Source organism: Chenopodium album, chromosome 20 (genome assembly GCF_948465745.1).
Source record: "Chenopodium album chromosome 20, dcCheAlbu1.1, whole genome shotgun sequence".
In the NCBI taxonomy this organism is placed as follows: Eukaryota; Viridiplantae; Streptophyta; class Magnoliopsida; order Caryophyllales; family Amaranthaceae; genus Chenopodium; species Chenopodium album.
Window position 1 is genome coordinate 16,333,427 of NC_137853.1, and position 11,324 is coordinate 16,344,750.

Here is an 11,324-nt window from a genome sequence, read left to right on the forward strand (position 1 = left end):
ACTGCTAATGAGGCGGCGAACAACCGGGCCAACGACCTTGAGCTAAAACTGAAGAATGCTGAATCTGATCTCAAGGCGTTGGAAGGTGCTGATAAAGAAAATGCCCAACTCCGGGCTGATAATTCCCGTTGGGGGTGGAGCTGGCCAACCTAAAGACTCAGCATCAGGAGGAAATTGCTAAGGAGTAGACCCGGCTGGTCGAGGAAAAGGAAAAAGATACTGAAGCCCGCCTGAGGTTAGCCTGGAACCTCCTCAACCCAGTAGTAGATTTTGAATACTACAAGCTGAGGTATGATTACGCCACAGCAGTGTATGATGCTCAAGTTCTGGGAGAGGAAGCACCGCCTCGCTTCAAGGTTTGGGCTGAAGAGCAGGGATATGAGGTCTCTGATGATGAAGCTGAGCAGGTGGGGGAGCAGGAAGAAGGTCAAGAGAACCAGCCTAAAGAGGCTGTGAATACTGAAGAAGACCTCCCCCCGGTGCAGGACCAGCCGGAGCAGCAGCAGCAGCTAGAACAACAACCTCCCCAAGAGTGATCAAGCTCTTGGATTCAGCAGCAGTATGCCAACCAACCAACTTTCTTTTTAATTTTCTTTTGCCTTTCCGGCCTGTGTGCCGAGTAACTGATGTATCCTTTACCGACCATGGGGTCGGGTAACAATGATTTCTTTACCGGATGTGATTCCAGGTAACAATTATTTTGGCCTTTGAGCCAATTTCTATTTATGAAGTATACCGACTCAGTCGGTTTTTCTTATACTCGCACAATTTTTTAATTTTTTCACTTTTGCATATATACTTGATATATATACTTGTGATTTTGCCTATTTTATAAGAAGCATGCAGCAGGTACAAAATCCTGCTGTCCTTGCCCCTGGACGGCTGTGTGGTTGGTTTAATCCTATAAAACGAGGATTGATTGCCTTGGAAACTTCTCATACTTAAAAGAGCATGAGATGTTTGTAAGGCAATGAATCACAATGGTGATTGCCCCAAACCAAGTACACAGCCGGTCAAATAACAGGCATACAACCTTTGCCCCAGTCGGTATTAAACCGCCTGGGTACTTTAATTTTAGCCATTACGCAATAGAGTTTTGCCCCAATAGGAGGAGTGCGCAACTTAAAAGTGAAACAATCCCAAGTACAAGTTGTGATAATTCTCCGGCTGATGTCTGAGGACATCCGGAGTTTCACAGTCTCAAAGCATTCTTAGGAAAAGTTAGAGTCAGACGGCTACGAGTTGGCTAATTTAGCCGTTCAATCTTTGCCGCCTGCATGGGTACATAGAACGAGCAGGTAGGCTGTTCTCTGCGACGATTGCACCCGGAGGGGTGTCGCCGGACGCCAATATCCATGTTGAGATAGACGAATTTGTAAAAAAGACAACCATCTGGCCCTTGGCCTCAGGTCTAGTTGGAGACCGGTTGCATAGCCACTAGGCGGTTTTGTGCCTAGCTTAAGGATCTGGCCATTGGCCTCGTGTTACTATGGACTTTAATTTTAAACACTAAGTATCAAACTTAGTTTTTATCTGGCCATTGGCCTCAAGTTATTCACATATTGAATTTGCTACTAAACTTGCAATACTAGTGTGGGTAAACCTAGACGGAAATAAAAAGACAATAAATGAAACAAAAGCATTTCTCATTAACACTTCTTGTTACAAAAAACTTTACAATACTCAGAAGTAGTACTTTTTTAAGTTATTTACATTCCAAGTTCTAGGCAGGCGTCTACCGTCTGGGGTTTCCAGGCGGTATATGCCATCCCTAACTTCTTCATAAATCCGGTAGGGGCCTTCCCAATTAGGAGTTAGCTTTCCAAGTTCATTGCCCCTACCGGTTGCCTCCATTTTTCGTAACACAAAATCGTCAACTTTCAAAGGAAGTTTGTGTACTCTTTTGTTGTAGGCTCTTGTCATTCTCAGACGGTATATCTCATGTCGCAGGAAAGCATTGCCCCTGCGTTCCGGGAGGGAGTCCAATGCCAGCTGCATGGCCTCCCAATTTGCCTCTTCATCATAGAGCATCACTCTGAGCGTAGGCTCATAGTGTTCAATGGGCAAAACGGCTTCAGCGCCATATACCATGAGAAATGGGGTTTCTCCGGTTGACCCCTTGGCGGTTGTCCGGATGGCCCATAGGACATGAATTAACTCTTCAGCCCACAAACCACCGGCTCTTTCAATTTTCTTTTTGATGCCGTCTGAGATGAGTTTGTTGAATGCCTCAACCTGACCATTTGCTTGCGGACGACCGACTGAGGCAAAGTAACTTGAGATACCTTGATCTCCTAACCAAGTCTTGAGCTGAGGCGTTTCAAACTGAGGGCCGTTGTCAAATACCATAGACATAGGTACCCCAAACCGGGTGATGATGTTCTTCCAGATGAAAGAGATGACATCCTTTGTCTTGATATTCTTAACTGCCTCCGCCTCTACCCATTTGGTGAAATAGTCCACAGCCACCAAGATGTAGCGTTTTTCGCCTGGAGCAGGTGTATAAGGACCTAAAATGTCCATGCCCCATTTAGCAAACGGGACTGGGCTGTGGATTGCCGTCAGATCAGTAGCCGGACGATGTATTAGCTTGCCAAACCTTTGGCATTTATCACATTTCTTCACAAACTCTTTGGCATCTGCCTCAAGGGTAGGCAAAAAATAGTGCCGCCTGGCTCTGACGGCTAGGGACTTGCCGCCTATATGGGAGGCGCAAAATCCCGCATGCAGCTCTTCGAGTACCTCTTTCCCCTTCTCTAGGGTAACACACTTCAACAAGGGCTTGAGAAATCCAGCCTTGAAGAGTTCTCCGTTTCTCAACTCGAAGTTAGCTGCTCTCTTTTTCATGACGGCTGCCTCCTGAGGTGAATCAGGGAGCGTACTGTCTGCAAGATACGCCCGGATGCCATCCATCCAAGTAGAACTTCGATCCAGAATTCCAATGGGCTCTTCATAAATACTTCTTTTTTCAAGAACTTCCCAAAAGACTAACCGAGGTGTATCATGGCAGGCGGAAGATGTCAATTTTGACAATGCATCCGCCGGGTGGTTATCTGACCGGGGCACTTCATTCAATCTGAATTCCTCAAGTGTCTCAGCCTCTTCTTTGACAGCCTGAAGATATTTGATCATAGCCGGATGAGTTGCTTCATAAGTGCCCTCATACTGGCTAACAACCAACTGAGAATCAGAATGGGCGTCAATCTTTTTTGCTCCTGTCGCCTTACACATGCGGATTCCGGCTAGCAGGGCTTCATACTCTGCCTCGTTGTTTGAGGCCTGAAACTTGAACCGTAGTGCATACTCATACTTATCTCCTACTAGAGATTCACAAACAATGCCTGCACCACAGCCGTTCTTTGTAGAGCTCCCATCTACATACACCTTCCAAACCTGATCAATATTATCCGGAAGGACCGGACGAGTCATTTCAACAATGAAGTCGGCAAATGCCTGACCTTTCACTGCTTTCCTTGGTTCGTAGGTGATTTCAAGACTTTGCATTTCAATAGCCCACTTCAACATTCTTCCGGATGACTCTAGAGTAGACATTGGCCGCTTGAGGGGCTGGTCGGTGTAAATTACAACCGGATGTACCAGAAAGTATGGCTTCAGCTTTTTGAAAGCCATATATAAAGCAAGACCAAATTTTTTTACCATGAGGTACCGAAGTTCAACATTTTTTAACACATGGCTAATGAAATATACCGGGAGCTGAGTACCGTCTCGTTCAGCAAGGAGAACGGCACTGAGGGCATGGTCTGAGACGGCTAAGTACATGTACAACTTCTCTCTAGGCAAAGGACTGACAAGCCTTGGCAAAGAGTGTAAGTGTTCTATCAATTTTTGGAAGGCCGCCTCAGCATCATCCCCCCCATTCAAATCTAGTCTTCTTCCTGATTGCTGGGAAGAAGTAAAGGCATTTGTCACCTGACCGGCCGAGGAATCTTCCCAATGCGGCCAGGCAACCGGTGAGTCTATGTACTTCCTTAACAGTGCGGGGTGACTTCATGTCAATTACCGCCTGTATCTTCTCAAGGTTAGCCTCTATCCCCCTTTGATCAATCAGGAATCCGAGAAACTTCCCAGACTCAACACCAAAGACGCATTTCTTAGGATTTAACATAACCTTATGCCGCCTGAGTGTGGTGAAGGTTTCTCGGAGATCAGCAAGGTGATCCGCCTGCTGCTTGGATTTGACTATCATGTCATCAATATAAGCCTCTACGTTCCTCCCAATTTGACTAATGAAGACTGTATTAATCATCCGTTGGAACGTAGCCGGCGCATTCTTCAAGCCAAACGGCATCACAGTATAACAGAATAGCCCCTGATCAGTGACGAAGGCCGTCTTTTCTTGATCTTTTTTCCACAGGGGTATCTGATGGAAGCCGGAATAGGCATGCATGAAACTCATCAAGGCATGACCGGCTGTTGAGTCAACCAAGCTGTCAATTTTTGGAAGTGGATAACTATCCTTTGGGCATGCCTTGTTGAGGTTTGTGTAGTCTACACACATCCGCCAGGTACCATTCGGCTTCTTTACAAGCACAACGTTTGCCACCCAGTCGGGGAAATTACAAGGCCGAATGAACCTGGCATCCAACGCTTTTTTACTTCGGCAGCTGCCGCCTGACTTCTTTCCTCACCGTGGTTCCTCTTCTTTTGTCGGATGGGCTTCATTTTTGGATCCACGGCGAGTTTGTGGACAGCGAGATCCGGGCTGATGTCTGGCATCTCTTCCACTTCAAAGGCAAACACATCTTTGAATTCTTTCAACAAAAGGTGCAAGTCTGCACCCAGAACAGCATTAGCAACCGTCCCAACCTTAACAGTTCTCTCTGGACGGCTGTCGTCCAGAACAAGATCAATACTTTCACCAGCCGGTTGTGGACGGAGCTCCTCTGACCGTTCACCGGTCAGTGATTGCTATTTCTTTTCTTTTTTCACCTCCACCAGCTCTACAGCTTTTCTCTTTTTTCCGGCTGCTGGTAGGGGTGAATTGGCATCCTTGACATTGTCAAGGTCTATTGGTTCCTTCCCTTGGCCGTCTGCGGCCACAGTATCTTTGACGACTGAGAGATAGCACTCCCGAGCCGTCTTCTGATCCCCGTTCAGGGAACCAACAGAGCCATCATCCCTCTCATACTTGATGAGCATAAGAGACGGGATTATCACCGCCTTGGCTTCGTTGAGGGTTGGCCTTCCAAGAATAATGTTATAGGCAGTCAACTCCTCAACGACCAAGAATCTGACGACAATATGTCGTCCCTGGCCCTTTTCTCCCAGCCGGATGGGTAAGTCAATTCTCCCGGCTGGGTAGACCATCCCACCCCTAAAACCAACCAAGGGGTGGGTGACCGGATGCATGCTGCTGGAGTTGTATTTCAGCTTCTGCAAGCACCGGAGGCTGATGATGTTTGACGAGCTGCCGGTGTCAATAAGGATGCGCCCAACTAACTGGTTGGCGACCTTGCATTCAATGACAACCGGGTCGTCATGCGGGCGGCGGATGCTACCCCTGTCCTTCTCAGTAATGAGGACATCCGGAAAGGTGGAGCTGGCAGACGCCTGCTCATCATCATCCTTATCCATCTTTCGAAGATGGCTTTTGGTACCCCGGATGGTAGGGCCACCACAAGAGAATCCGCCTGCTATGGTGTAGACCGGATCCCTGTCGGTATCCGAACTACTAGTAGGCTGGGGGGTAGCCTTGGAGGGCTGACCCTTGTTTTTCTTTTTTTCCCCGGCTGGGGACTTAGAAATGTAGGACTTTAGAAGCCCTTTGTCAGCCAGACGGTCCAACGTCCGCTGTAGATTGAAGCAGTCGTTGGTGTCATGGCCAACCTCCTCATTGAACTGGCAAAATTTATTTTTGTTCCGTGACTGGACGAAACTCTTTATTGGATTCGGCTTCTCAATGGACAGCCGGTCCTTTACCTACATGAGGATGGAGTTACAGTCTTTGTTAAACTCGTACCAGGGAACGTACAGTTTAAACTCTTTTTTCTTTTTCTAGGACGGCTGCTCAGAATCACTAACCGCCCAGACTTCTTTTCTTTTCTTGCTCTCTTCTTTTTTCTTTGCCGGCTGAGCAGACCGGCTCTCTTTTTGCTTGTCAGACTTTTTGGAGTCCGACTGGCTACCAGGCGTGCAGAGGTCGGTTGCTTGAATATAGCTTTCCGCTTCCCTCAAGGCCGCTTATAGCGTAAATGCCCCTTTTTTGAGAAGGTCGAACTTAAAAGTCGACCCGTCTTCAGACCCTTGAAGAAGTCTGTAAATGCTACCTCGTCAGACAGCCCCTGGATCTGAATCCTGACCAAGTTGAACCTCCTGACATATGAGCGTAGCCCTTCTCTCTCTCCCTGCTTAATGGTGCTTAAGTCTAAACTTGTTTTCTTAGCAGGGATGTTCATTGAGAAGTTGGTTGCAAACAAGAAGGCTAGCTTCTTGAAGCAATCAATAGACCCGGCTGGCAAGTTGCCAAACCATTGTTGGGCAATGCCCTTCAATGTAGCTGGGAAACAACGACACCAGGTGGCATCGTCCCAACCTTATAAGCACATTAGGTTGGTATATGCCATCAGGTGGTCTTCTAGGTTGGTGGTGCCATCATAAGCACCAACCAAAACATTTTTAACCTTGGCCGGCTGGGCCACCTCGGTTATATTGGCTGCAAAGGCAGACGGCTGTTCGCCTAGCCTCATTAGCCGCAGCTGCCAGTCCAGTGGATGGACATTGTTATATGTCGCCTGACCTTCGAATGGGGGTGGCTGCATAAACTGGAGGCCATATTGCCCATACTGCGCCTGGGGTGCGTATGACATAGACCCTATCATGAGCTGAGGTTCGTTGTTGACGGATTTACCACCTGTCCGACTCTCATGCAAGGACATGGAGTTCCTTGCAGAAGCTTCCTTGAAGCTGTCTGGAAAGCTTGAGGTAGAAGCTGACTCAGACTGCTGCTGTCTCCTTCGATTAATGACATGTCTAGCATCGAAGGTAGACGCCTTTTTGGCCTCCGGCTGGGGTTGCCGGGGCTGCCTCTGGGGCATCAAAATCTTAGTCCAGTCAAGTTTTGCGGCTGCCTTCTCCTTTGGATGAGGAGTTGGCTGCCTGTCCTTGACCGGTTTCTTCTTCTTCCCATCATTAGAAGTCTTTTTAGCCGGCGGACTCTTGCTAGAGCCAGCCTTGTTGTTGATCATTTCTTTGATTTCACCCTTGAAGGAGTTCATGAATTTCATAAGCTCATTCCGGGTGATTGGAGCCTCTCCTCCGGTCTTCCGGGTTTCCCCGTCTAACCTCCCAGGGGGCCGACTGCTTGGACCCGCCTGGTCTAGATTTCGCTCCAGTTGATCTCTAGAACGAATGGATTTAGAGATGAGGGAGCCATCTTTGGTTATGTAGGTCTCCACATCATTGTCTTCTTCTTCCTCCTCCTCAGTGAATACCTCTGGCTGAGGCTGAGGCGGAGGTTGAAGGATTTCAAAGCCTTCCGGTTGAATAACCGGTTGCAGGTCCTCTTGGTTACCCGCCTGAGTAACCAGACGCAGAGAAGTAGAGTTAAGAATTGGTACAGAATCTTGAACCATCTTGAGGTACTCTCCCCACAGACGGCGCCAAATGTTTTGGGTGTTTTTGTCCCTTGGGAGAGTTACAGCTCGAAGGCTGGTCCTACTGGCTCTGTACCTGCAAAATCAACGAAGACACCGGTTGGGTGGTGCTCCGCCTCCAACGCTCAAGTTAGTAACTTGGAGGAGAGTAAAAAGTGCGGAATTTAAGGTGGGATCTGCTTGGATTCCAAGCTCATGAGTTCTCTGATGAGAGAGAAAGTAGGGTGTAATAAATGATTGTGAATGCCCCCAAAATGGGGGAATATCTCCCTATTTATAGGGTCATGGGGAAAAGTGCCCTCCCCTAGGTCATCTAACCTAGGGCAGGTGGGCTGCGCCGCAATCAATGCGTTTTGGGGAATTGGGCCTCTGAAGGCCGCAATTCTGGGAACATATCTGGGGAGGCCACGTGTCAGCTGGGGATAGGTCAGAGGTGACCTGCCAGCCTGTGACACGTGGCGGCCCCTCATTGGTCCAAGTGTCTAGGGTAAAAATCCCCTAAACAATTTTTTTGAGGCAAAGACTTGATATAATTTACCAATTGACTGTTGATGTAGTGGTGATTGGAACTACACTTGATAGGGAGGATCGTGTTCGATCCCCCGCAACAACAATTGGGAGGGGACTGGAACCTAACTACCCATAACTGATCCTCAAATCCGAATTAGTCCAAACAGTGAATCGGATGGAACACCAAATAAAAAAATAAAAGTTAAAAAAAAAAAAAAAAAAAAAACTCTGATATAATATAATTTGTACAAAACCGGCCTATTCATTCGAAACTTATTACATTATGATACTAGATATAATATTTTTCATTTAAAAATTTGAATATAATGTGGAATCTGTTTAAAGCTTATTGGTAACTTGCAATTCAAATAAAGGTATTGTATGGGAATATTATTATTATTATTCTATTTCCCAATGAAATACGACGTAGTATAATCGAGTCAACTAAGCAATTGAACATTTGCACCTAATCCACCATAATTTTCTCCCATATTACAATAGTAATAGAATATCGTATAATAGAATATTTTATCATTATTTGTCCTCAATTATTTGATCTACTCTTTCTTTTTTATATATTAAATTTGCAATTAGCTCTTTTGACACTGAAAACGTACTTTCAATTTGTAGATGCGGCTATAATTTGATCGATAGTTTTTGTTTAATTTATGATTTATTTGACCTATTATTAATAATTGCTTGTAATTTTTATTTTTTTTTCTCTTTTTACTAAGTTATCTTCAATCTTGTCGGAGTATTTCTTACTATATGCTCTAATTATATGCAAGTTCTGATCTCAATCAGATCATTTGATTATGTAAAAAGTATAAATATAAAATATTGTTATATTAAGAGTGAGGAATAACTCAAGTGGTTAGAGATCCCCTCCTGATGTTTTGGGATCGATTCCCATTACCCGTCTTTGTGGCTCTCTAAACACCAAAAAAAAAAAAAAAAGGTTTTGCATAGAACGGACTCACGTGAGTCCAGTTTATAACCTTCAAACACATCACCTCCATTTTCTCTCTCCTCCGATCCATTTTTACAATCCTTCATAATCATCATTTTTTTTTTCACATTTTCTCTCTCCTCCTCATTCGGATCCTTACCTCATCGTAGAATCTTCCTTCTTCTTCTTCTTCTTCTTCAATGGCGGACTCTATTGAACGCAAACCTCGACGACTACTGCCACCGCTGATACCAGCCTCTTCGCAACCAATTGATTGATTATTGTGAAATCATATCCTGCTAACATAATGCCAAGTACTTACCAGCTAATTAAATACATGCAGATGTTTCATTTTCCGCATCCATCAAAGAACCAAGAATTAAACAGATTAGATATATTTTATCGAAAAATCAAAACCATCTTGGTTTCAAAAAAAAAAAAAAAAAAAATATTAAAATAAAAAAAAAATTAAAAAATAAAAAAAAAAAATTCAGAACCATCTTACACTTATAATAGGCTTATATTAATTATCAAAAAATATCTATGGAATACATGTTTTGGGATCATCCAAAGCAACATAAAGTTAATCACGTGATATGTCTTCAGCTTGAAGCTATAAAACTTGACCACATTCATATACCTGACGAAAATTATGTAATACCTGATCAGTATAATCTAATATCTGACCAATATTATGTAATTTCTGATACTTATTATTTTATTCCTGATCAATATTATTTAATTTCTGACACTTATTATCAATTTTTGATACCTATTATTTAACATCTGACCTATTATCTAATTTCTGATACTTATTATTTAATAACTGACTAATATTATCTAATTTTTGACACTTATTATCAAATTTCTGATACTTATTATCTAAATCTCTGACCATTATTATCTAATTTCTAACGATTAGTTTTTTTTTTTTTTTTTTTTTTTTTTTTTTTTTTTTTTGTATGATATTGGACTGACGTGAGTCTATTCTACACAGTACTTTTCCAAAAAAAAAGATGTTATATTACTTTTTCTGACATTATTCTTTTTATTTATTTATTTATGTAAATACATTGTAATATTATGTTTTCACTTTTTTTTTTCCCTAAATTTTAAAAATGCATTAATTGGATCAATAGTGGCAGTGGCACATCAAGAACGTCATTAGGGGTAGAGATACTTTCACGATATATGATTATAATTTCTCATATGTTCTCCTTTTAATTTACCTTATGTAAAATATATTATGTCCAGTTTAGAGGTGTCAATTCAAGCATCTGAGTTGGGTTCAATAAGGTTAGGTCAAATCAGATTGGATTGGGTTAATTTCAAAATTTAGTCATGCTAAAGTATTGTGTACGACAATTTAAATTTGATATTTTTTTCAATCATCGGTCTGGTTCTCTCTAGTTCAGCCTTGCAATATCAAACCTTGTTTTGGGCAGCCTTGATGAGTTGTACATACATGTCCTTACCCAAGCGTTGTTCCCAATGCTAATAGGAGATTGAAAGCGCATTTATCATTTAATTGACTCAAATTGTACACAATTTTTTATCAATTAGCATCATTTATAGCTTACAAATATTGTTTTGGTAAAATTGTTTAACTTTCTTGAATTTCACAAGACACAACAAAGTGGAAAGACAACATATTGCGAGTCGTAAGAATGTGGCGAAAGAGACTACAAAAAGTGAAACTAACACATACTATACGGGTATCATGTAGGAACTGATTTAAAAATTGGGTTAACAAAATTTTGAATTATCTATAATAAACGAAATTATTAATTTTAAGACAGAAGTAAACATCATGTAAATTCTTGGTATCACCAAGTCATTGTCATGCACTTTTTGTCAAACACAACACCGTCATAATAACATATTCATAAGTATAAAGAATATAGTCGGGTACAAGATTGAATTATACGTAGTATTATTTAATTAAACCAATTGAAATTCAATAATTTAAATTTTAATATAGAATTATTGCTCGTGCCGACTTCTTAGAACTATGACTTTATAAGTGCATTATTTCTGAAATATATGTTTCTTTAATATTGGTGGTCAACTTAGTGTATACGTGTAATTAATATTATTTTTGTTAATCATCAAACTTTATCTTACTATTAAGCTAAAACATATAAAATTCAATAATAAAGCAATCAAAATTCAGATGCATTAGACCCATTAAAATTCTTTTGCTGTCATCTTCAACGTTTTAACCTCAAATGAAATTTGTTTATGTCTGGATC